The sequence below is a fragment of the Herpailurus yagouaroundi genome, unplaced genomic scaffold (genome assembly GCF_014898765.1).
Source record: "Herpailurus yagouaroundi ecotype Mexico unplaced genomic scaffold, PumYag 163, whole genome shotgun sequence".
Lineage (NCBI taxonomy): Eukaryota > Metazoa > Chordata > Mammalia > Carnivora > Felidae > Herpailurus > Herpailurus yagouaroundi.
Window position 1 is genome coordinate 19941016 of NW_024412404.1, and position 26131 is coordinate 19967146.

Sequence of the window (26131 nt, forward strand, 5' to 3'; positions counted from 1 at the left end):
ACACATTGAAAAAAAAAATTACTGCAATTATCATTTTAAACAGTACATCTAGGTGAATATATTCACCTAGAGTAGAAGTAGAGTGTTGCAGAGAGAAGGATCTGGAAGGGCACGCCTAAAAGTCTTGGGAGAGTAAAGAATTTCAGTTTCTAAAAACTGCTTTTAAATTACCATTTGTTCATTTATTACCTGTGTAACATTTTTTTCAAAAATAAACTGAAAAAAATTTTTTTAAGAATTTTAACTATTCTTTTTAAGAATAGTTTTTATATTGGGGCACCTGGGTGGCCCAATCGGTTAAACGTCTGACGTGGGCTCAGGTCATGTTCTCACAGTTGGTGAGCTCGAGCTCTCCCCCAACCCCCAAACATGCTTCGGATTCTGAGTCTCCCTCTTTCTCTCTGTCTGTCCCCTGCTCGTGCTCTGTCTCAAAAATAAACATTAAAAAAACTAGTTTTCTATTTACAGAAAAAAAAGAGAAGTTAATACTTGGTTTCTTCTATTATTAGCATCTTCTATTAGTATGGTGCTTTTGCTACAATGAATGAGCCAATACTGATGCCTTATTAACTGACGTCCATACTTTATTCAGATTTCCTTAGCTCTTACCTAATGTCCTTTTACCAGGATCCCATCCAGGACACCACACTACATTATTTTCCTATCTCCGTAGGCTTTCTTGGCTGTAACAACGTGTTTGCAGACTTTCCTTGGTTTTGATGACCTTGACAATTTAGAGGAGTATTGGCCAAGTAGTTTGTAGAACATCCCTCAACCAGGGTTTGGCTGGTGTTTTTCCCATAGACTGGGAATATGTATTCTTGGGAGGAAGACCACAATGGGCACCTACTCTCACCGCTGATTTCTCTCTCTTGATGTTGACCTTGATCACCTGGCTAAGGTAGTTTGCTGGGTTTCTCCACTGTACAGCCACTCGTCCTACCCCCACCATATCCATACGGTTGCGTGGCCATTTTAGCGTGCAAAGTGTTCTTTACCTTAAGGAGAGTCGCTAACAACGGTACACAGGCCAGAGGGGGCTTGGGGAACGCCCGCCCCGAGATCGCGGCGCAGGGCGTGCCCGGCGGAGAGCGAGACCGTCGGAGAAGGCGGGCGGAGCTGCTACTTCTCGCCGACCTCCGAGAGCCCGCGGGATCCCCTGCCGGTTAAAGAGAGCCGGCAAGCCGGAGTGTTTCTTCCCCGGCCTCAGGAGTAAGCTCTAAGCTCTTCAGCCCTCTGGGCTAGGACCTAGGGGCGGGGCCACACATCGGCCCCGCCCCCAGCCCCGCCCCGCCCCCAGTGCGAGCGGCTCCGCTCCGGGGCGCGCTGGGGCCCAGCCGAGTTTTCCGTCCGCCGGGCTCCTCCTCCCGCCCCGCCCTGGGTGTTGCGGAGCCCAAGTGCCTGAAGTGCCCCGAGTGCCCAGAAAGCCGGAGTGGGACAGAGCTCCAGGCCGACCGAGGAGCCGCGGCCGGACGCCCGCGGAGAGAGACGCCGCTGCCTGCGGCCCCCTTTGTCCCTCGCGGCCCCCACCCCTGTGGTCAGTGGCCAGGTAAGTGAGGGCTGCCCGACCCGCGGCGGGGCGGCGGCAGAGACCCGGCGGCTGCAGTGCGTGGTGGCCCGCCCGGTGAGGCCCGGGACTACCCTGCGCTCGCTCTCGCCCCCGCCCTGCGGCTTCCTGGTTGCAAGGGATGGTGGTGGGGGGAGGATGATGGTGTCGGGCTGTCGGTTCCGGACGGGCTGCGTCGGCGTGGCTGTCAGTAGATGGCTGCCCTCCCTGTGGGGTGGGAGGTGCCTAGGCCGGGCCCCTGTCGCCAGGACCACGTGATTGTGTTGCTCGGCGGGGGTCTGGGGCTCTGCAGGTTCGGGGTCGGCGTGAGACGCCTGGGTGAACTTGCGACCGGGTGAATCTGTGACCAGAAGGCGACTGGCTGGTATGGGGATGGCCTATGGCCCGGGCCCCTCTGACCTAGCTGAGTTCTCGAGAGTGTATGTGCCCTTCCCGGAAAGGCTTGTGCTAAGGAGAGCTAGTAGGGGAGGCTGGCTTCAGGAACTTTCATTCTGAACCGGGGAGGACGCAAATCCTGGGAGCTGCGGCTGTTGGAGAGTGTTTGTAAGGCACTTTGAGAGAATGCGGAACCGTCCGGGGCACTGTGTTCACCAGTGTATTTACCTTCTCTGCCTTTCCCCTCGAGCACAGTTTCAGGGAGGGGTTCTTGAACTTTTCTCTCCCCCTGGGCCCTACCCAGCCCTTTGAAGGCTTAAATAGGCAGGAACCAAGTCTATTGGCTTAAAGGACAGTTGTGAAGTTCCCCTTCTGAGGAGGGGAGTTAAGCTAGCCAATTCTAGCCCAAGACGGTTACAGTTGGCCCCGGGAGCATTTATGTCCCCCCCTCCCCTCTCCCCATCAGTGACCTTGCTATGGAGATTGGGTGTTTTACGACACTCTGGGTATCCTAGGTAGCCAGACCCTCTGCTCTCTCTCCTGAGCCCCCGCTTTGCTCCTGGCTGCCCTGACCTAGGCATGGACTGGTGCTGTGGGGGTGAGCCTCTTCCCTGCTCACGCAACAAGGAACAAAACTTGCAGGGGAGGGCAGGGCTGAGTCCAGGAGCTGGACCGGCAGGGTGTGTTCTCTTGCTCACTCCTAAATGGCTCTCATTATGTTCCTTCATTCCTTTCCTTGCTAAAGTCAATTGTTGGGGATTCCAGGAGGATTGACAGTGCTCCTTCCCTCAAAGGCACTCTCTGTGCTTTCTAGGTGGTCCCTGACAAGACCGGCCAAGTGAGGTGCCAGGGAAATTTGTTGCTTTGGCATTGGGTGCTCAGTCCCTGGGGTCCCGCATCCCTCCCTAATCTTGTCTTTTACTAGTCTCCGTGCCTTGGTTTCCTCATCGTTTAAGTGAAGGTAATAATAGTACCTACCTTACAGGGTCACTGAGAATTCAGTGAGTTATTATGTTACAACCATACTACTCAGGCGTTGACCTGAACTGGTGACTGGTCACCATACTCCTGTGCTCCAGGTGGATAGCACCCACAGTAGATAAAGCTTACAGCAGGGCCTGGTTCATAAGTCATAATCTGTGTCAGCCATAATAATAATACAATAATAATAGCTGTTGTTTCTTTCGTGCAGCTGAAGGTTCAGATTGAACTGCCCTTCTGCCAGTTCCTTTGTTTCAGTTCATGTCATTCTGTCCTCCTGGAATGCCCTCCTTCCCCATTTCTGCCCATTATTCACCACCCTCCCGAGAGCCATCCGGGTGCCTCCTCCTAGCAGAAAGGGACATGACATCCCCTGAGCCCACAAAGCCCTTCTCCTCCACTCCTTTGGCACCACTGTTCAGTACTCACCTTGCTTGGTATTTGTATGACCACGTGTCTTGTTTCTGCCCTGTCCTTCCTCTTTGGAGGGTAGGGTCTGTTTCTTATCCATCTCTGGTCTCACAGTACCCAGGATGGGCCTTGCCTGATGTATGTGCTCAGCAGATGTTAGCTGCTGGAAAGAGGCAGGCCAGAGAAGCAAGGTTTTCTTTGATATTAGACCTTGAAGGCTGGGTTTGGATCGGTTTAAAAAAAAAAGGAGAATGAAATAGATATAAGTTCAGACTGAGAGGTGAGAGTAGGAGATGGCTGAGAGTCCTCTTTGATTCCCTTATGTAGCCAGGGCAAGGGTGACAGAGCCCATCCTGGATTGCTGTACCTACAAGGCCAAGATCGATTAGTGATGCCTTGGTCTTGTGATTCAGGGGAGGATGGGTAGTTCCTGGTGACAGCAGTAAGAATCTAGCCAGAATAGGTTAGTGTGGGTTCTTGGCAATTTGCTGTTCACTGCAGAACAGGGGTGGGGGGGGGTGGGGGGGGTGAAGGGGAGGCGGGGGGTGGGGAAGCCAGTGTAGGCAGGAGGTAAATGTAGAAACAAAATCTGTGCTGAGTGCTGGATGTTCAGAGGACCCAGAGCCTTTCTGGAACTCCCCCTCCTTCCTCTTGCATTCACCTCCTTCTCTCTCTCCTTAGCTTCTGTCTTTCCCCCTTAAGCCTGAGCAGCTCCGAGCACTTGGTCCCATGGGGAGCACTCAGGGAGGAGTCTGTGTGCGGGTGTGCTACACAATCACAACCAGGCAAGCAGACAGGTTTCCCCCGGATTTTTCTCTACAGCACCCTCTTGATGCTATTATCTCCTGGAGCATTAGGAGTTTGAATGATCCTAGATAGGAAAGTCCTTAGGGGAAATGAAAAAACTGAAGTTTCTTTGTTGGAAATTTGCATAGTTAAAGGGAGTTGTTGAAACTCAGTGGAACTTTCTAATAACTACCGGAAACCGTACCACCGTAGGCCTACTGACTCTGGCCCCTTTGCCCCACAAAATAACCATCTGATGTCACCCGGTGGCTTGTATTTGGGAGGATCCTAACAGTACTGCCTGAACAGTGACTCAGATACACTGATGGGAGAAAGTAACGGGGTGAGGGCAAAAAAGGAGTCAATAGACAGAGTTCTCATCCGTTGTGGGTCACTTGGGACAAGCCATGGAGCCACACAGGGTCCCAGTGTTCTGAATGGTAAAAATGCCTACCTCAGATGGTTGATTGCAGAAACTGTTTGCAAAGGGAGTTTAAGATCAGTTAGGATGTAGTGATGACAATGTTGATACCCCTGAGGGTGTTACCGTAATGAGACTTGAAACGGGATTGGAGTGTACAGGTGGTTGAGTCCTGCTTCTGTGATCCCTTAGTGTCTGGTCTTCCATGGGCTTGTGCTCCTGAAAGTGCCACGCCTTAGCAGAAAAGAAGGGAAGAATTGCTCCTGAAATTGAGAGGAAAGTCCCATGGCGCCAGCCTTTGACACCTACAGCCTGGGGAGAGGCTGGCCAGGAGGACAGTGAGATGAGAGGAATCTGAGTGAAGGTGGAGAGGAGAAACCCAGAGGAGGGTAGCAGGGTGGGGGGAGCATGTGGCAGGTTAAGCCCGCGAGTGGCATCTCTCTGGCGGGGGTGGGGGGGCGCGGGAGAGGTTGTTTTTGTGGGGGGGCTGGTGATAGCAGATGTGAGCGTGCTGTGTCCACCTAAAAGGTCATGGCTATTTTTAGGAAGTGGGTGACAAGGCATGTTTCTGTTGAACTCAACATTAGTGAGCACCCACTGTCTGCCTAGCCTTGTGCTGTGTGCATAAAAGCAAAGGCCACCCCACCCACCCTAGGTTGTCCCCCCCTGGATTCCTCTGAGACCTGGAACGCTGGATGAGAACCAGGTCTGGAGAGTGGGCGTGATCATGAGTTCAGTCTTGGACATGTAGCGTTTGAGGTGCCTCTGAGGTACCAAGTAGGCAGGTATGTGGGGGGCTTTGGAGGGGTCTGGGCTAGAGGGACATTTTTTTGTTCGGATTGTGTCTGATTTAAGGCATGATGAGATTGAGGAACTCACCTTGAAAGCTGAGTAAAGGAAGATGAGCCTATAAAGGAGCCAGGAAAAGAGCAGTCCATGAGGGGGAAGGAAAAGCAGGACAGTGTCAGATCACAGAGGCCAGGGTGAGTCCACCTCAGTAGGAGGAATGGCCAGCGGTGTCCATTGTTGCTGTGGGAAGTGACAAGGAGGATATTCGGCACTTTATTTAGCCAGGGCAGTTTTGGTGGGATGTTGGAGCAGAAGCCAGACTGGAATGAATGGGTTCACGAGCTGTAGGAGGTGGGGATCTGGGGATACTGAGTGTAGACAGGCTTTGAAAATGTTGGCTTTGAAAGGAAGAAGAGGGATTGGGTGGTGCTGCAGGAGGCCTGCACTGAGGGGATATTTGTTTCTGTTTCTCAATTCATTCTTTTATTCCCATTCCACCCAGGAAGTTAGCACAGTGGGTGGCCTGCAGCCAAGGGTCTCTCCCTGTGTCCCTCTGTGTCATGTAGACAAAGGCACCTGTAAATGTTTGCTTCTTTCACAGAATGGATTCATACTGCACACCTTACTCTGTAGCTTGTGTTTTCGTTAGTTTATCACAGGCAGTAACTCTGGGTTTGCATTCCTCCAGGTCAGTAGCAGCTGTGGAATGTTCTATAGTGCAGATGGACCATAATTTATATAACTTTTCCCTTATCGATGGGCACTGAGACTGTTGACTGTTTTTGTAATTTGAAATTGGAATTGGAAATGTTATTGAATGTATTTATTTAGAAGGAAGAGTTGACATTTTTATGACATTAAGTTTTCCAAATCAGGGACAGATCACAGGCCTTGTAATACATCTTTGCGAGATATTATGAATGGGAATCCAACTGGATATGCTAACTGGATAATGATTTTTGTGTGTCCTTTCCACTTTTTTCTGTTTGTTGGTCCTTAATTTCGGCCTTTATCATTATTCATTCCTTCTTTTGGTTATTTTGTTGCTCTACTTTTAATATCTAAATTGGTTCATTTATTTTTACTCTTTTAATTAATTTTTTAATGTCTTTTTTTTTTTTTAATGTTTTATTATTTATCTTTGAGAGAGAGAGACAGAGCATGAGTGAGGGAGGGACAGAGAGAGAGGGAGACACCGAAACCAAAGCAGGCTCCAGGCTCCCAGCTCTCAGCGCAGAGCTCAACGCGGGGCTTGAACCCATGAACCCTGAGATCATGACCGGAGCCGATGTCAGACACTCAATCAACTGAGCCACGCAGACGCCCTTACAATCGCAAAGATAAGCGTGATGAACCTGTATACACCAAACATGGATGCCAGATTAATACATCTAGAATAAATATAAGTACAGCTTGACTTAAATAAAGATCATAATGAGAAATTTTTGGAGCACCTCTCATAATTGATAGATACTCAAGGAAATGCAGATAAGCTCAAGTTAACAGATACATCTAGAGTATGTGTCCCACAGAGAATACACAGCCTTCCCTGTCCGTGAAACCTTCTGGTATGGGTCGTGTAGTTGCCACAAAGAAAATCTTAATACAGCCCAATGAGAAGAAATTTTGCTGATCACATTTAGTAATTATAACCCAGTAAAAGCCCCAGTCAACATTAAAATATGATCATACTGCTCCACAAAAATACTCAGAAATCCAGGATGCTGTCTTCTAAAACATCCTTGGATCAAAACTGATCTACATGGTGGGGCGTCTGGCTGGCTCACCTGGAAGAGCATGTGACTCTTGATCTCAGGGTTGTGAGTTCGAGCCCCATGTTGGGTGTAGAGCCACCCAGGCGCCCCAATATGTGCATTTTTTAAGACAGTAAGTGAAAGGCTCAGAAATGTAGAGGGAGGCATCAGCTAGGGGTTTTCCAATGTTTTACACGTTTTACAACATGGTCTGTTTAGTTTTCTTTCAGGTTTGTGTGGAATAGGTGGTGCTCAGGTCTCCCCCACCTGCTTCTCAGCTCCCTGATAATCATGAAATAATACAGTCCCAACTTCTTAGGAGGGATGGGTAAAGTAAGATTTGCCTGCAAGCCCCAAGGACAGGCCCAGGTGCCGCATCTCTCCATATCTGCCCCTTCCTTTAGGTCCAAAGTCACAGTCAGCTCTGACTGGCAATTACACTGTTCCTTCCTCGTTTGGGACAGCACATGACCCTTCTCGATTCCGCAAGGTATGTGACAAAATAGTCAGTACACAAAAATGTCCGAGGGCCCAATGTCAGATACAAAGACAGGGGCCCCCAAATCTTACACCCTTTTGTATCTTTGTGTTTTAAGTCACATCAGCGATGTCAGGGGAAATCCTAGTGAGTAGTTTTCCAAGTCCTGTATTTGCAGGTAAAGGCAAAAAGCTGAAAAACGGGCTGGAAAAAAACCCTCAGCCTGCTGAGGCAGGGTTATTGAAACAGTCTTCAACATATTTTTAATATAAGTATTTCCACTAATAGTTTTTCTTTCTGTTTACCTAATACTCTTTACATACTATATTTATCTATCTATCTGTCTATATATATAGAGAGAGAGACGTATATATATTTTTTTATTTTATTTTATTTTTTTTGTTTTTAGATTTTATTTTTCTAAGGGGCTCCTGGGTGGCTCAGCAGTTGAGCGTCTGACTTTGGCTCAGGTCATGATCTGACAGTTCATGAATTTGAGCCCAATGTGGGCTGCTGTCAGCGTGAAGCCTACTTGGGATCCTGTGTCCCCCGCTCTCTGCCCTTCCCCCTCATGTGCATGCACTCTCCCTCTCTCTTTCAAAAATAAACATGAAATTTTATTTTTGTTTTTAATTTTTTTAGTAATTTCCACACCCAATATGGGGCTGGAACTCATAATCCCGAGATCAGGCGTTACCCGCTCCACCAACTGAGCCAGCCAGGCCCCCCCACCCCCACCCCACATACCAGATATTCTTGATTTTATTCCTTGCATCTTGTTTGCTGTTCATTATTTATTATACTTGGATGTTATCGCTTTTGTGATTTCTGCTGACTTGCTTCGGTTTCTCATCATCCTGCTTCCCTAACCTACCTGCATTAGGATTCTGGTGTGGTCATGGATTGAGAGAGGAGCTCCTCTCTTCAGAAATTGGAGGCCCAAGTCAATGTCCGCTCCATGAGATAGATGGTGCAGGCACCAGGCTCCTTCTGTAAAGTTGCTTCCAGCAATCTCCGGGGCTGTGGTTTTCAAATGTGAGCATATAGAAGAATAATCTGGAAGGTTTGTTAAAACACAGGTTTCTGGGCCCCACCCTAGTTGCGACTTAGGAAGTTTGGGGTGAGGACTGGGAATTGTCATTTGTGACAGCCACCCGGGCTGTGTTGATGCGTCGGTCTGGGGGCCACCCTGGGTAGCCCTGCTCCAGGAGCTTCCCCTGCGTGCATGGCCCGGGACATCAGACTTTCATGGCAGGGCCCTGCTTAAGTTGCCAAGGGAGGCTTGGAAACCCAGTTCTTGTTTGAAGCCACCGTGTGCCAGGCAACAGTTTGTGCTCTGTTACGGAAGTAAGAGAGGGCAGATGGTTGAGGGGGACAACCAGAAGTTCCTGGGACACCGCCCACTGCTGTCTATAATTTGAACTGCTGCTGTGCTTATCAGTCTTGCCATTGGCTAAGCCCCTATCCCTCAGGTTAGGAAGTAGGAATGGTCTGTCGCTACAGTGGCAGGCCAGCTCTCGGTGCTGGGCGGGGCAGCCTCCCACCCGTGGGCTCGAGAATGAACAGGCAAGCAGCTGCTGCCGCCACTTCGCTGATGCTCTGAGAATCATCGCTCCTTCTAGGCTGCCCCCAGGAGTCAGGTCTGGCAGCCGCACATCCTGTCGCTTGGAGCCACCTCCTGACCTTACAGGCCGCGCAGGGATTTGGATGGCCCCTCCAAGACCCAGCTTTGGGATGGAGAGTATCTTGCTGTGCTTCCTCCTCCTGGCTCACCTTTCTCAACTCCAGGTATTAGGCTTAGGTGACTATTTCCAGGAGAGCTTGGGGGAAGAGGCCATTTAAACTCCAAACGGACCCCCCAGAGAGGTCAGAACGGGCCCCAGTGGGCCAACCCCCACTCTCTGCTGTTGTTAATTCATAGGGAGGGACACAATGTCCCAGAGGCTTCCGTGGAGCAAAGGTTGTCTTCTGTGCTGCTCGATTTTACGGGGATTTATTTGGGAGGCCGCAGAGTCACTTCCTTATTGACAGCCTGTACATTTCCCCAGCCCATTCTCCAGCCCGGGAAAGTGGGTTGGAGCCCAGAACTGTGCTGAGTGGAGGGGAGCCCCCGTGGGCCATTAATGCATCAGCCTGGAAGTCAAAAGACATGGTTCTAGTCTGTGTCCTGCCCCTAGTCAATCCTGAGACGTCAGGCAGACCTCTTCTGCTCTCTGGGTCTTGGTTCCCCACTGTAGTAAAATAGGCCAGTTGAAGCAAATGATTTCATGAAGCCCGCTTCCAATTTCAGTATTCTAGGATTCCTGCGTCATCCAATGCTAGCACCCCGGGAATTGACTTTTTATTTCTAAGAGGTGTCTTTCAGAACTGGCTTGCTCAAGTTCAGCCCCGTGGTAAGGCCTATACACCGTCCCATTGCCACTCTCCCAGCCTGCTTTGCCCAGAACCTCTCCAGGCTGGTCAGCCCCAGGTGCCAGGCCTCAGAGGACAGCCTGAGGCACTGCCTGGATAATGATTGACATAGGCTCCATCTAGTCTTAATTCATGGCCTGTGGGTGGGGAGTTGAATGTTTAACCGCACCTCTCGGAGGCTTTTTTGTTCAGTGCCTGGGAAAATGTGGTCAGGATCCGTGGAGTGCTGCCCGGTGGCTTTCTGGCTTGTTTCTGTGACTTAATGGCACTGTGCTCACACCTGAGAGGAGAGGCAGCTTCCCCATGAGGGCAGGGCACTGAGGCTCTGCGGTCCCTGCAGAGGGTAAGGCCACTTACCCCCTTTCTCCAGCAGAGTTAGGGATGTTCGTACACCCTCTCAAAACGCTTGAGGTCCTGCCTTGGTGTGGGAGGGAGAGAAGGGAATGTCCTTGATGAGTCCTCTCTGCCCCCGGAATTCCTGAAGCCCATGCACCAGAAGCTTTGACCAAAGAGGCCATCAGAACAGGTGCCACCCAGGACGTGGAAGTGATGAATCAGGGCCCATTCGTATCCTGTCAACGTGCGAGGCCCTCGCTGTGCCCAGCCCTATGCTAGCCAGTGGCAGGAGGAGGAAGGGCCTATCCTACAGCCTGGGCACTCGCTCTTCCCCTAGGAAAAAGTAATTCTGGCCCTGGCACTACTTGGGTGTGTGACCCTTGCCTGTCAGTCGTCTCTAAGCCTTAGCTCCCTTAAGGTGACACTACCGATCTTGTGGGAACATTGTGACGATTAATGAGGTGATCTATTTTGAGCTAATATGTGTGCCTATCATAGGTACTGGAAAAGGGGGAGTATTGTTAGAGCACTGGAGAACATAGAAAACGTTTTAGGCCAAATGCTGATAAGTTCCAGGAAGAGCAGTCATTATGCGTGGAGAGATTTGGGTGGGCTTCCTGAAGGGGGGAGGGGGTGCTCTATCTTGGCTAAAGGAAGGCTAAGACTGACCCAGCCTTAAGGAAGGGATAAAGGAGACAAGGAGGAGAGACCAGGTAGAAGGAACTGTCTGAACAGAAGTCCTGAAGATGAGAAGTGCCAAGAAAATGCCCTGGCTGAGCCACGGACATGCCATTTCCTGTGAGTCTTTCCATCGCCCATAGACCTCCAGGAGCCTGCCATTTTCCTGCCATGGCACAGTGTGTCCCTTGGCCCAGGGCCCAGGATCCCAGCTACACAGGGGTCAGCCCATACTTGAGCTCTAAAAGAGAATCTTCACGGATCTTTATAGATCTCTGATCTATAGGCTCTGGTGGGGATTTCTTTCCACTTCAGCAGTAAGAAGGTTGGCCGGGACTCTGTCACCGTTAAGCTGCTGGTAAGTATAATTTGAAGGAGAGGTTTCCTGGGGCTTGTAGGTGAGTGGGGAGTGCCTCAGCCGTTTGGACCTGGGATAGATACTGTCTCCTGTCCCCTAGGCCTGAAGGGACTGAGCCTCTCCAAAGCCATTTGAACAGCCACCGCCTTCAGTCTTGTCCGCTACCCCTCTTCCCCTACTTCACTGTGAGAGAGGATCTGTGATAGGCCTTGGGCTTTCATATGGCTCGTTGTATCTTAACTGGCAGGGCCCTGGGTGACACCTGTCCCTTTGACTATGTGTGCAGGTGCCTGGGACAGTGCAAGTGGGGAACAGTGAGCAGCTGAAGCAGGCACACCTGGCTGAAGGGGTAGCTGCTGCCTCCCTAGCCGTGTGCTCCCATCAGGAAGTTTAGGACCCGTGTTACAAGATCTGCTATTTTTCCATTAAAACAAAACAAAACAAAAAAACAGGGATGGCTGGGTGGCTCAGTCGGTTAAGCATTCGACTCTTGGTTTTGGCTCAGGTCATGATCTCATGGTTTGTGAGTTTGAGCCCCGTGTGGGGCTCTGCGGTGACAGCGTGGAGCCTCCTTGAGATTCTCTCTCTCCCTCTCTGCCTCTCCCCCGCTTGTGCTGTCTCTGTCTCAACATAAGTAAACATTAAAAAAAAACCTTTAAGTCAGGCCCAGAGTCTCTTTTATGCTCTTCCCCCTCCCCACCAGGAAATAAGTGTGAGCTACAAAACCTTCATGGAGCCCCAGGTTCTGAGCAGCACACGTCCACGACCACGGATCCCTCGCAGGCTCACCCATTTAATAGGTGAGGGAGGGAGAGGCCCAGGAGAGCCTTAGGTTGACCAAGGCCCTTCAGAGGGAAGCTGGTTGTCTAGACTCTTCTCCCACCTTCCTCTCCCAAAGAATGCATTTCCTGATTCTCAGCCGGAATCTCCATCCTTACTAGGAATGGCTCCTAAAGTGCTTGTGGGTAACTTCCTGCAACTGCTTTATCGTGTGTGTCCGCAGCCAGAAGGAACCCCGGCACAGGCCAGGACTTTGTGTTCTCCTCTTCTTTCCCCCCGATGGTCTAGCCCAACCCCGGCACCTCTCCGAGCCCAGGAATGGCATTACCTTGAAGCTAATGGAATTTAAGCTTTGGCTTCGGGGGACACCCCTACCCCCACCTCACTTGCCTTGGCCCTTCGACGAGAGGGGCCCTGGCAGTGGATTCACAAAGTCCTATCGTTTTGTAAAATTTGCAAAACATTTTATCATTTCTTTTTTTTTTTTTTTTTAATGTTTATTTTTGAGAGAGAGAGAGAGAGAGAGAGAGACAGGATGTGAGCAGGGCAGGGGCAGAGAGAGAGAGACACACAGAATCCGAAGCAGGCGCCAGGCTCTGAGCCACCAGCACAGAGCCTGACTCTGGGCTTGAACTCACGAGCTGTGAGATCATGACCTGAGCTGAAGTCAGATGCTTAACCCAGACACCCTGACATTGTGTCATTGCTTAAAGAGGGCCCCTAAAATTGTATAAGTTCCAGACCTCCCCAAACCAGGACGAACTCCTGTAGATGCAGCAGCTGACTGGTGTCCTACCTTTTGGACAGTGAGCTCTTGTTTTGGAGGCAGGAGGTGGGGGTCCTGGGTCGGCCCTCTTGAGATCTTGTTATGTCACCTAGGCATGTCCCTTCTTCCCTTCTGGTTGTCAGTGTCCCCATTTGTGAAATGAGGGCTGAGGTGGGGTGGGTAGGAATGAACTGAGTCATCGCTGGGGGAGTGAGTTCTGGTGCCCTAGTTGGTGGGGTCCTGGCCAGTTGGAGTGTGATTGCCTGCCTGTGCAGAGCTTTTCCCTCCCCAGAGCATTTGCATTCCTGGCTGGGTGTGTCTGGCCTGGCCATACAGAACCCGCTCGGAGCCCCAAGTCTCACCATGGTGATTCATGTTGACTGATAATACAAGGGAGCAAAGCTTTATTGAGCTCTTATTCCCAGACACACAGGAGAGGCGAGCACCTGCTCCTCCCTTTCTCAGTTGGAATGGTTTTTCTCTGGCCTTGGTGGTTTATTGCTTCCCATGTCAAAGAAAGCTTGCCAAATTACATAGACTTGTTCATGAATCTTTTACACAAGGAGGGCAGGGACCTTTTCAAAGAGAACACGATGGGAGGATCTGGAAATAAGGAGATCATTGTATGCATTAGTTTTCTATTGTTGCTGTAACAAATTGCCACAAACTTGGTGGCTTAAAACCACACACAGTTTTTTGGTGGTAAAATACATAAAAGATAAAATTTACTGGGGTGCCTGTATGACTCAAGTCAGTTACGTGTCCCACTTCGGCTCAGGTCATGATCTCACAGTTCATGGCTTTGAGCCCTGCATCGGGCTCTGTGCTGATGGCTCAGAGCCTGGAGCCTGCTTCAGATTCTGTGTCTCCCTCTCTGTCTGCCCCTCCCCTGCTTGCACTCTGTCTCTCTCTCTCTCAAAAATAAATAAGCACTTAAAATATATATATATGTTTTTTAAAAAACATAAAATTTACCATTTCAAGCACTTTTCAAAGGTGTGTGGCTCCACCGCATTATGTACATTCACATTGTTGTGCGACCATCGCCACCACCCATCTGCAGAACTTTTTCATCTTCCCAAACTGAAACTCTGTCCATTAAACAGAAACTCCCCAGTCCCCGCTCCACAGCCCCTGGCACCCACAGTTCTTGAATATGGCCACTCCGGCACCTCTTTCCTGGAAGTGGGATCACACAGTATCGGTCTTTTCGTGATGGGTGTATTTCACTGAGCATCACGTCCTCAGCGTTCATCCCTGTTGTGGCACACGTCCGAATCTCCAAATCTCCTTCCCTTTAAGGCCGAGAAATATTCTGTCATGTGTTGTGCACAGCATTTTGTTCATTCATTCCTTCTCATGGGCATTCGGGTTGTTTCCACCTTTTGGTGCTTGTAAAGTGCTGTGGACAGTAGTGTGCTCGTGTGTTTGGGTCCCTGCTTTCTGGTCTTCGGGGTCTGTGACCCCAAAGTGGAATTACCCTACCGTCTGCCACAGCGGCTGCACCATTTACCGCTCAACCTTTCTGTCTTACGCTTTTGTCTCACAGGCCTCGTGGTGTTTGTTGGGCAGGATTGTGTCTTTTCTGGAGGCTCTAGAGGAGAACGCACCCCTGTCTCGTGAGGTTCTAGAGGCCGTCTGCATTCCTTGCCTCATGGCCCCTTCCTCCACGGTGCTTCAAATCCGTCCTCTGTGTTCTTCCTTTTCATCCTTAACCCAGCCAGGAAGGGGCCTCCGCTCAGGAAAGGACTCATGTAATTAGATCAGGCCCACCTGGATGGTCTAGGCCAACCTCCCCATCTCATAATTGGTAACCTTGATCATATCTACAAAGCCCCTTTTGCCATGTAAGGTAACATGTTCACACGTTCTGGGGGATCAGGGTGTGGACTGTCTGGGATATTTTTGAAGGACCTAATTAAGGAACATGATGGTGCCTTGATCTCGGGCTTTGAAAAGCCCTCCTCCTTACCAACATTGTCCTGGGACACCCCATGGTTGTATAGTTGGTTAGGCACGCCCCTCCTGTGTGGGCTGGACACGTGGTAGGTGAGTACCAGACACTGACCAAGTTGGGGTGTATGTCCAGGATCTTCGATGACCCTTTTCCCCCTTTCCGAACATCGCAGCCTGTCCTCTTGGCCTCTTGGGAGAGACCAGCACTGTGTGAGTTGGTCATAGAGTTAAGAGAGCTGTCCCATACTTGACAAAGTTTTTTTTCTTTTATTGCTTCCTTCAGTACTCACGGCAACTCCAAGGTAGGTGAGCAGGTCATATCTTTGCAGACAGCATCGAAATTGAGAGAGGTAGAGCTGCTCCAAGAAGGTCACACAGCAAGTGGTGGAGCCAGGACCCAGATCCTAGCTTCCAGGCTAATGCTTTTTAGGGAGAAAGTTGAAATTACCTGAGTGCCTACTATATGCTAATAAGCTGCATGGTGGGTCGCTTTGTATATGGGTATCAGTGTATCGAATCCTTCCAGCCACATAGTTGGATAGATGTTTCTTCCCCAATTTTCCCGGTAAAGAAAAAGTCTCAAAGGTGTCAAGCAAGATGCCCAAGGTCACCCAGCCAGCAAGTGGTAGAGCTAGACTTGGAATCATTGTCATCGGGCTTGAAACCCCATGTATCACCCTGGTTCCTCCGCAGCAGTGTTAGAAGATGATATCAGATCTGTGTGGGCTGTGGGCAAAACTCACACGGCAGAGCCGAGATGTTTCTTGTGACTGTCCTGTGATATTTGTGGCTCTTGATGGGGGAGCGTGGGTTGTGTGAAGATGGGGAACTGGTTTAGGGTCCGGGAGGGAGAGCAGTTGGTGGTAGCAGGACCTACAGAGTATCTGAGGATGGACGCTGGTGATGCTTAGGCTACAAGTCGTGGGATGAGCCACTCGGCTTCCTCTTTCCCCACTCAGAGGCGGGGTCCAGGGAAGGAACTCCCCAAGTTGCCTTCCTGCGAGCCACTGAAAGGCTGTGTTGCACAGACAGTAACCGCTCTGGGGTGTGGATGCGCTGCACCCCTGGGGGCCCAGGTGATCCTGGGGAAACGGCCTTGGGTTGGACTTTGCAGGAAAGGGCGAGGGACTTGAGAGCGAAGGGGGCAGCCAGGAGGGCTCAGGCATCCCTGGCACTTGTGCCTGATTAACGTGTGCGGGCCCCTCCTCCTTGTTTCTCAGGTGGTTCCAGGAGCAGCCCCTCTTGCTCAGGTGGCGTAACCAGGAGGCGCCACCCCAGGCGGAAGTGGTGAGGCAGACACAGACCTGGCTCTCAGCCTGAACTGCACTTGGAAGCACAGCCCACAGTTTCCCTTTTTTGGGGTGGGTTTCCTCAGGTCCTGACCATGACTTGGACTTTTCACTGCCACTGCGTCTGTCACAAGACCCTTGGCATCGGCAAGGACCGAGGCCTGAGCCCTTGTCACGTTCTGGGCTTTGGGTGTGAGCCAGACGGTGACACCATATCTGGGTTCACCTTCATTTTCCATCGCTCCGAAATCCCGAATCGGGGATCGGCCTTTGACTAAGCGTCGGCTCTTCCCGAAGCCCGTTCGGTGCTGTGTCAGAGGCAACCGTCCCGTGAACAGGAGCGAGCCAGGTTTGTCGGAGAGCTGTGCTGTGCTCTCTCTCATCCCAGCTGAGATGAGAGAAAATGGTTTCCGTTAGCGCGGGGCCCAGGTGGAAGCGTCAACGCCAGTTCCTGGGTGCCTGCAGGGCTGGAGCTTTGTGCAGGGGCGCCGGGGCTCTTCCCCAGCGCCCTCCTCCTGAGCAGGTTTCACCTCCAAGAGGCCTTTTCAGAGATGCTCTTCTCCCCTCCCCCCCCCCATCAGCTTCTTGCCTCTGTTTCCCCAGCCCCTGCCATTCCTGGGGCTTGCACCAGGCCCCCAGGGCGCCCAGGTGTGCAGAGGGAAAGGAAAGAAAACTTTGCCAGTCTCGTGTTCGTGATTTTTCCTTGGGGAGATGAGAACATCCAACACAGCCGTTCCCAGGACCTGCTGCTCCCAGGGCTGGGCTTGGTGTGAGAGAAGGGACTGGTGGACTGGATTCTACTCTTCACGTCCTCTGCCCCCACCTCTAGTTTTACTCCACAACTCTACACCCTGTCCCCTCTGCCCGCACACTTCTCATCATGAGTGTTATCAAATGGTCTGGGGGTCTCTGGGACCCTCTAACTCTGTTTGCTGTTTTATACCGGGGAAACAGATATAATGAAAGGTTAAGTGATACAAGGAGAACATATCTGATATTAAACTGTTAACTGTCCCCAGTTTACAGATGTGGAAAAGTGAGGCTCAGAAAGGTTAGGTAACCTGCCCAAGGCCACACACCTAGTAGAGACCAGTGTAGTCTGGCATCAGAGTTCATTTCTTCCCACCACCCTATCCTGCCTTTGATGGAGCACCTGGGATCACAGTGAGGCTTGATGGTCCCAATTCCTAATCCCATACTCTTCCATCAACTGGTGTATTTTAGTTTTTGAGATACTAGTTTCTGGGGCTGGAGGAAGTATAGTATAGCCGGGGGGGCAGGGGGGGTGGTACGAGGGGAGGGCAGTGAAAGGCCTGGGCTTTGGAGTCTGACTGCTTGGGTGTGAATCTTGGCTCAGTCATTTGCTAGCTGTAACATTGGGCAAGTTTCCTAATCTCTCCATACCTCAGTTTCCTTATCTCTAATAGGGCATCATTATTTTAGTGTTTTGTAGAATTGTTGTAAAGTTGAATTACACATAAAGCACTTAACACAGTGCCTAGCACATAATTATTCAATAAATGGTAACTGTCGTCATGATTGCCTAATAAGTTTGGGAAATTTGGGGATAAAGTTAAGTAGGCTCCTTTGTTACAGGATTTCTCAGAGCCTTTATTATGCTATTATGAATTGGCACTTTGGGGAGGGGATGTGGTAGGCAGCATTTTCCAAAGTTTTTGGACAACTGATCTCTCTCTCTTTGCATCCGTCTAAATTCTCAACTTGCAAGATAATTAAGCTGGTGTCCAAGAACACAGTTCAGGAAACACTGAACTGTACATCAAGCTGCCTGTTTCTGCTTGCTAAGGCTGAGCTGCGGGTGGGGGGTCCAGGTCAGTGCTGAGCCAGCTCTGAATGACTGTATGTGGCATAGCTCTAGCCTGTACCTGGCTTCCCTCCTACCCTGTAGGTGTGGGGAGAGGAAAGTGGTGTGAGCCTAGGCACCTGAGGATCTCTGGAGCCTTCTGGCCATAAGGAATGGCCTTGGCAAACCCTGATTCAGAGCATATTTACTGCATTTCCTTCTGCCCTGGGAAGAGGGGCCTGAAAGTAGGTCTCCAGTGGCAGGACCGACTGAGACCACCAAACAAGCCAGCCTAGCTCAGGATGAAGTGGCCACAGGTTTTGCAGCATGGCTGTGTCAGGAGGGAGCAGGCAGCAAGCAGAGTTCTACCACGGACCCTCTCCCTAGTGTGTTAGTGGCTTGAGTAAACAGTGCCCCTGGTGTATTTTAGCTGCAAAACCAAAGGGGTTAGAAATTAGATATTCTTCAAGGTCGCTTCCAGTGTGAACATTTGGGAGTCTATAGACCTAGGACTGGAGTAAAAACCTAAAGACCCCTTTAGGAGTCCTAGAATGCAAAAGGAAGGACGAGCCCTGAGAGGTAAAGCCCTCCTTCCAGCCCTCCTCCCAATCCCACTTCACGCCCATGGATTAGTGAGGTCTGCGGAGATCCGGATGGAGCTGGTTCCTGGTCACATTTGGGATCCTTTTCCATGTAAGATTCTTGGAAGTGGATTACTTTGGGTAGATGTTTCTGCTTGCTTTGGGCTTCATTTGCATCCTGTCTGGGTCATTGTCTCCTGTTGTCCTGCCCACTGACCCAGGGAGAATGGCCCACCACTCCTGGGGCAGTGTATGGAGGCCAGAAGTTGCTCAGACTGGCTGGGGGCGAACTAACTTTATCTCTGCAAACAGTGCCAGGTAAGAATGTGCACCATTAATTACACCGAGTCTGCCCAAACCTAGCCTTGCACTGAAGCGAGGAGAGTTTACAGATAAGCAAATACATCTCCTGCTTTAAAACAATTGTATATACATAGGAGCATACATAAACCACACGCGCGTGCATACACATGCATTTTTGTGTATGTTTTGGGGGAGGGGATCTTGAATTATACATGAGAAACTGCTCAGCGGCAACCTTGGGTAGAGAGACCTTTTGTTTTCACTTTGTGTCTTTCTGGCTGTGTTTGAATTTCCCTACAATATGTTCTAATCTTTTTATTTTATTCTTTTATTTTAGTTTTATTTATTTATTTATTTATTTATTTATTTATAACGTTTATTTATTTTGAGAGAGAGAGAGAGAGAGAGAGAGCACGTGAGCATGAGCAGGGGAGGGGCAGAGAGAGAGGGAGACACAGAATCTGAAGCAGGCTCCAGGCTCTGAGCTGTCAGCACAGGGCCTGATGTGGGGCTCGAACTCACGAACCTTGAGATTATGACCTAAGCCGAAACCAAGAGTCGGACACTCAACTAACAGAACCACCCAGGCACCCCTGTTCTTTTTTAATTCTATTTTCTATTTTTTTAAGTGTAATTTATATTTCAGAGCAGTTTTAGAGTCACAGCAAAATTGAGTGGAAAGTACATTACTATCAGCACCTGTTATCAACACCCCTACCAGACAAGTACATTTGTTACAATTGATGAACCTACGTGGACACATCGTAATCGTCCAGAGTCCATAGTTTACCTTAGGGTTCACTTCTAGTGTTGGACATTCCCTGAATTTTAACTAATATACCCACCGTTTTAGTATCATACAGAATAGTTTCACCGGCCTAAAAAGTCGTCTGTGCTTTGTCTGTTCATCCCTCCCTACTCCCTAATTCCTGGAAACCACTGATTTTTTTGTTTTGTTTTTTTTTTTTTACCCCTGATGAGTTTTGCCTTTTCCAGTCTGTCAAGAGTTGGAATCCTGCAATATGTAGCCTTTTCTCATACGCACTGCATGTCTTTTCGTGGATTGACAGCTCATTTCTTTCTAGCACTGAATAATATTCCATCATCTGGGTATTCATCCATTCACCTACTTAAGGACTTCTTGGTTGCTTTCAAATGTTGACCATTTTGAATAGAGGTGCTGTAAACATCTGTGTGCAGGTTTCTACGTGGACGGGTTTGCAACTCACTGGGGTTAGTACCAAGAATTGCTGGATTATAGGGTAAGATAAGAAGCTGCCAGACTCTTCCAAGGGGTCTGTCCCCTGTTGCACTCCCACCAGCAGTGAGCAGGAGCTCTGGTTGCTCCCCGGCCTCACCAGCATTTGGTGTTGTCACTGTGTGGGATTTGGGGCATTCTGATAAGTGTGTAATGGTATATCGTTGTTTAATTTGCAATTCCCTAATGTCTGATGGGGAGCATCTTTTCATCTGCTCAAATGCCATCTGCGGGTCTTCTTTGGTGAGGTGTCCAGGCCTTTGGCCCATTTTAAAAAATCAGGTTGTTTTCTTACTGTTGAGTTTTTAAGGGTTCTTTTCTATATTTTGGATACAGCCCTTTATCAGATGTGTCTTGCATAAACTTTTTCTCCCAGTTGGTGGCTTGTCTTCTCTTCTTTTTGTTTTTAAAAATATATCAGCCGAGAATCATCTGAGCTGCATGACTTAAACTCTATATTTACATTCTTGCATACAACCAGATTGAGGATTTAATATTAAAAGACGAATACACACACAAATGAATACTCCAGCCCCCAGGCTGGGGAAGGCCAATAGAGAGGTCATCCCCCAAAAGCTTCCACTCTGGTCCAGGCCTGCCTGGCTTGCTGCAGGGCCCAGAGGGGGCCTCCTCTTCTGTTCAGCATTAGCCTGCTGCAAGCTCTGTCCCCCCCTGAGTCCTGTGCTGGCCTTCTGGGGAAGATACTTCCGTGTCCTTGTGCCCGGCATGGCACTGCCACCACCCAACCCTCCCTTTCTCTTCCATGTCCCAGAAAAGTCAGCCTGGACACCAGGAGGTGTGCATAGCCCAGCCTTGCTGGAGGCTCCTGTCTCCCTCTCCCCTTGATGAGGTGGGGACGACTAGGCTCTCTGTTACGGGAGGGGGGCGAGTGAGCGGGAGGAGTAAGGTTCTCGTTCTGGATGATTTTGCCTCTTCTGCCAGCACAGCATTTCTAGATTCCTGCGTTTGAGGACTCTGGCTCCTGCCCTTGTGGAGCCCTTGAAATGTAACCATATGCTTGCATACGTATACACAGCTTTAGGAAACAGGCCCTTTTACAGTCCTTGAGACTGTAGAGTATATAGTGTGTGCCTGCTGTATGCTTTCAGCATTCGCTTTGATGGAATTATGGAGTGGGGTTCGTGAGCAAACGGCTAAGGAAGAATTCTTGAGACATTGTTGGTGCAAAAAGGTGATTTTATTATAGCACAGGGACAGGACCCGTGGGCAGGAAGAGCTGCACTGGGGTTGTGGGGAGTGACTGATGATATACTTTTAAGTTTGTGGAGGGAGGGGGATAGAGATAAAGTGTGTTTTAAAGGAATTTGGAAGCAAGGCTTTCAGGGTTTTGAGGGGCGAGCTGCTGTTGAGATAAGGTTACTTGTGGTTTGTAATAAAAAGCATGAAGGCACGAAGGCAGCCATGAGCTCCTTGAGCAAGGTCACGCTCTGCGAATATCAGATGTGTGTCAGTGGGCTTCAGGTTGTAAGGAGATGTAATTCAAGCTACATTTCTCTTGCTTTTGTTTCCTCATCAGCCTGGCACTATGAGGCTCGGTTCTGATGCGCTCCTGGGATGCCCAGGTCTAGGTGCTCATCTTCAGGGCTTGCTATTGGGAAGAAAGGCTAGGCAGTATAAGCTAGAAGGTGTCCCAGTACCTGAAAGGAAAGAGTGTTTCCTGGAGTGTGGAGCGCAGAATCACTTACATCAGAATCACTGGGGATGGGGATGGGGTGATTGTTTAAATTGCAGATTCCTCGGTCCTTCCCAGGTTGAAGGGCCCAGAATGACTGGGGCCACGGCACAGGCATTTTCAGCGAGCAGTCCAGACGATTCTCGTGCGTGATGAAGCAGTGCTACCCAAAGTGTGGTCCACAGTCAAGCAGCATCGGCACCACCTGGAAGCTTCCATGTGGAAAATACAGAGTTGGAGGCCTGTCCTAGACCTACCGATTCAGAGACTGTGGGGAAGGGACCCAGCAGTCTGGGGTTTAACAAGTCCGATGGGGGATTGTTTTGCAGACTGAAGTTGGAGAAGCACAATTTAGCCAGAGACGGGCCACAGCTGGATGAAATCAAGTGTCCAGTGGCAGGTGGATGGCCCCAGTGAGGAAGCAGGGGTGGTGTTTGTTTCACATGGGCCCAAAAGTGGCAGGACTGGAGGCTGGACGTTTCCCAGGGACTGGTGTCTGAGAATTGGAGCAATCCTGAAAGAGGCCAGCTGCCTGCCTTGAGGAATAAGCTCTCTCCAGTGAGTCCCCAGGTCAGCGTCCTGACCAGAGCCACCGTAGAATGGGGGATATGCCCCAGTCTGTGAGACTTGCATCAGCAATGTGAAGCATTCCTCCCCAGGCACCTTTCTCCTTTGCTGAAGGACAGAAGTAGGAGAAGGGCCTGGTCAGTGCGGAAGATGCCATACTTTTAGACGCCAAAGAGAAAGCAGATCTGCTAGGTTGTAGCTCACTGTGTTCTCCTCTGCGGTGGAGAACGAGGGCTGGACAGGCACTGGGAGAGGACGGTGAGGAGCCCCTAGCAGCCCTGCCTGAGTTCACCTCCGAGCGGGGATATGGCAGCCCCGGGGTGCCGGGAACACCTCCACCGAGTACAGCAGGCCCTGGTGGTGGCCTCTTCTTTTAAAAAAAAAAAATGTTTATTTATTTTTGAGGGAGAGAGTGAGACAAAAGATCCGAAGCAGGCTCTGCACTGACAGCAGACAGCCCAATGCGGGGCTCGAACTGCAAACTGAGATCATGTCCTGAGCCGAAGCTGGACGCTTAACCGACTGAGCCACAAGCCACCCAGGCACCCCCGGTGGTGGCTCAAAGTTACACAAAGACTGGACGATGAGCAGATTTCTTAATGTTCACAAAGGGGAAAGCATGTGGGCACTGTGAGTCAGAGAGTTGGATCCCGGCAGCCTCCTGGCTGGGTAGGCACTGGGGGCAGGGATGGTGCACCCCAAGGGTGCCCTAGGTCATCCAGCTGCCGTCGCCCTTCTCCTGGGGATTATTAGGCAGGTAAACCAGAGGACTCGAGGCATGGGCAGTGTGTTAGAATCCTCACTTGACGCAGGCCCTCTTTAAACCATCATGAAGTTGATGGGGACTCGTGTGTGGTGTTGTGGTAGAGCTGGGGGCCGGCTGGCTGGCTGAGTGGCTGCACCTGCTGTTGTGGGGCTGGCTTGTGGTCGGCAGTGACAGTTCAAGAGTGTGGTCCTTGGCCCTTTTCTCCCAGTTGCTTGGAAGAAAGCAGATGTCATGCTTACCAAATCAGCGGCTATAAAACAAAACTGAGCAGGAAGGTGTTTGATATCGGAATGTCCGCACATCAGCAGGCTGAGCAGCAGGCTGAATGATCGGGAGTTTAACAGGGATCCGCATCAGGTCTCCTTGTCCAGAACTTTCTCTCAGTGTACCCCCCAGAGAGGCAGGGAAGAGGGAGGCGGTGGTCCTGTCCTGCCCTGTACTCTTGGGGGACCACAGCTGGGGCCTTTGCTTCTGAAGAGGGCTCCGCGACTGAGAAGGGAGTGAGTTGCAGACCGGAAGTGCAGGAGAGGGCGTGGACTGGAGGTGGACTCACAAGGGGAGGCGAAGACCCAGGGATGAAAGCCTGCTCCCCGGTCATGGGTTTAGACCCGGCTTACTGACAGGGGACAAATTTAGACTCTTGCTGGGAAGTCTGCAAAGCCCTCCTGGGAATGAGTGCCATCACGCTGGGAGCAGCCTGAGGCTGCCCTGTGGTCCTGCCCTGGGCGGGGACACACTAGTGGATCCTCTGGGTCTGGGTCCCCTGGTACATTTATGTAATAATGCTAACCCCAGGCTCTGAGCCAGGCTGCCTGGGGCTGAATAGACCCTGTGTGAGTTATTTAAATCTTGGAAGGACAGCCATGGCCTCAATTGAGCTCAGAAATCCGCACCTGAATCAGGCCTTTTTTAAAGCTGTTTTTTTAATAGGCAATACATGTATGTGGCAAAAAAAGTGTAAATATAAACCGTAAGCTTCATTTCTATTCCCAGTTTTCCCTTCCAAAGGCAACCGGGGTTACCAAGTTTCTTGTTTATCATTCCAGGGATGGTGTGTGTGTGTGTGTGTGTGTGTGTGTGTGTGTGTGTACATATACACCACTGAGTTTGTATGTTTACATTTTTTTTAAATATGTTAGCTTACAATAGCCAAATTATGGAAAGAGCCTAAATGTCCATCAACTGACAAATGGATAAGATGTGGTTTATATATACAATGGAATACTACTTGGCAATGAGAAAGAATGAAATCTGGCCTTTTGTAGCAACGTGGATGGAACTGGGGAGTATTATGCTAAGTGAAATAAGTCAGGCAGAGAAAGACAGATACCGTATGGTTTCACTCTTCTGTGGATCCTGAGAAACTTCACAGAAGACCATGGGGGAGGGGAAGGGGGAAAAAGTTACAGAGAGGGAGGGAGGCAAACCATAAGAGACTCTTAAATACTGAGAACAAACTGGGGGTTGATGGGGGGTGGGAGGTAGAGGGGAAAGTGGGTGATGGGCACTGAGGAGGGCACCTGTTGGGATGAGCACTGGGTGTTGTATGGAAACCAGTTTGACAATAAATTTTATATATATATATATATATATATATATATATATATAAAAGATGTTAGCTTAGTGTATACACCATTTTCACCTTGATTAGTAACGGTGACCATTACCTATCCCCACACGTAGGACTGGCTAATTCTAAAAATAGCTACAGCGTATTTACTGTATGGATCTGTTCTGATGAACTTAACCAGCCTGTTGCAGATGGTCATTTAGGGGTTTGTTGTTGCAACAGAATGCCCCAGTGAGATCCACGTCTGTGTTATTTCACACAGGTGTCGGTGTGCCTGGGAAATCGATTTCTAGAAGGTGAGTTTCTGGGTCAGAACTTGGCGTGTTACATTCTGACATCTCTGTGTTTGTAATTGGCAGCTCTCCTAGCGTATTAGCATGGGTGAGCACCTTCAGTTGCTTTTCTAGAATGGCCTGTTCACATCATTTGAGTTCCTCTAGTGGTTGTTGGGTTTGTTTGTTGTTTGTTTTTTTTAAATCACAAAACAATTTTCTTAAATTTTTCATTTCTCTTGTCTTTTTGCTGTTTTCCATATTTGTTTCTTATTGTGCAGAACTTATTTTTATGTCTTTGGGGCTTGGGGCCACCTCTCATATTGAAATCTCTAGCTGAAATTAATTTTGATGTGTGGAAACAGGGTAGTATCCAGCTTTTGGTTGTTCGTGCTTTTGTTTTGTTTGTTTGTTTGTTTGTTTGTTTGTTTGTTTGTTTGTTTTTCCCTTCCTGGCTATGGATGGGCCTTTTGGCCTCAGTCTTCCGGGAGGAGACGAGAAGGGCATGGAAGGGTCTTTGGTGCCCAAAGCTTCTGCTTAATGGTGATCTCCAGAGGGAAGGGCGTCTGGAACACAACTGCAGCTCACACTGACCTCGTGCAGGGTGCTTCCTCTTCCTCCCATCAGAAGGTTCCTGGTTCATCCATCATTCAGATTTCCAGGCTCTCCTCATCAGCAGGGTCTGGGGATTCTGTCAGAAGGGTCAGGCCTAGGGCAGGACCTGGGAGGACTTTATGCTGACGGCTCAGCCAGCCACGGGGGGGATGAGACAGACCGAGGGCAGCACCACTGGGACCCTCAACCACCTACCTCACCACAGTGTGCAAGGGGAAGGGTCTTTGGCCCATTCTGCTCGTGGCCAATTCTAGCTCTCTCCAAGGTCACCAGGCCATCATCTGGCCTCCCGCTGCCCTGCCTACAGTCGCCCCTGCTGACACATCCCACGTCCATCATTCCTGTGGGCCCTGTGGGGACCAGTGAGTGGCACCTTAAGGAAGCCCGTCAGCCTCCTTGACAACAACATGCACAGATCTCCAAAGGAGCTATGAAGGGCAACTAGAATCTTGTGGGTGGACGATGGCATCTAGAGCAGTGGTTCTCGGAGTGGGCTCCCCGCACCAGCAGCGTCACCTGGGAATTAGTTAGAAATGCAGATTCTGGTTCTGCTGACCCAAACTGC

General features: G+C 50.0%; 1 protein-coding gene across 2 annotated transcripts in view; it reads left to right on the forward strand.

The window, feature by feature from the left end:
- The first annotated feature begins 1359 nt into the window (after positions 1-1359).
- Positions 1360-26131, forward strand: part of ANXA11 (annexin A11) — a 44243-nt gene continuing 19471 nt past the window's right edge. Inside the window, exons 1-2 of one of the 2 annotated variants that reach the window (XM_040485560.1) lie at positions 1360-1549; positions 24942-24975. The gene's annotated coding sequence lies outside the window, so the exon portion shown is untranslated. The remainder of the gene's footprint in view (positions 1550-24941; positions 24976-26131) is intronic. The other variant, XM_040485561.1, reaches the window with a different exon arrangement.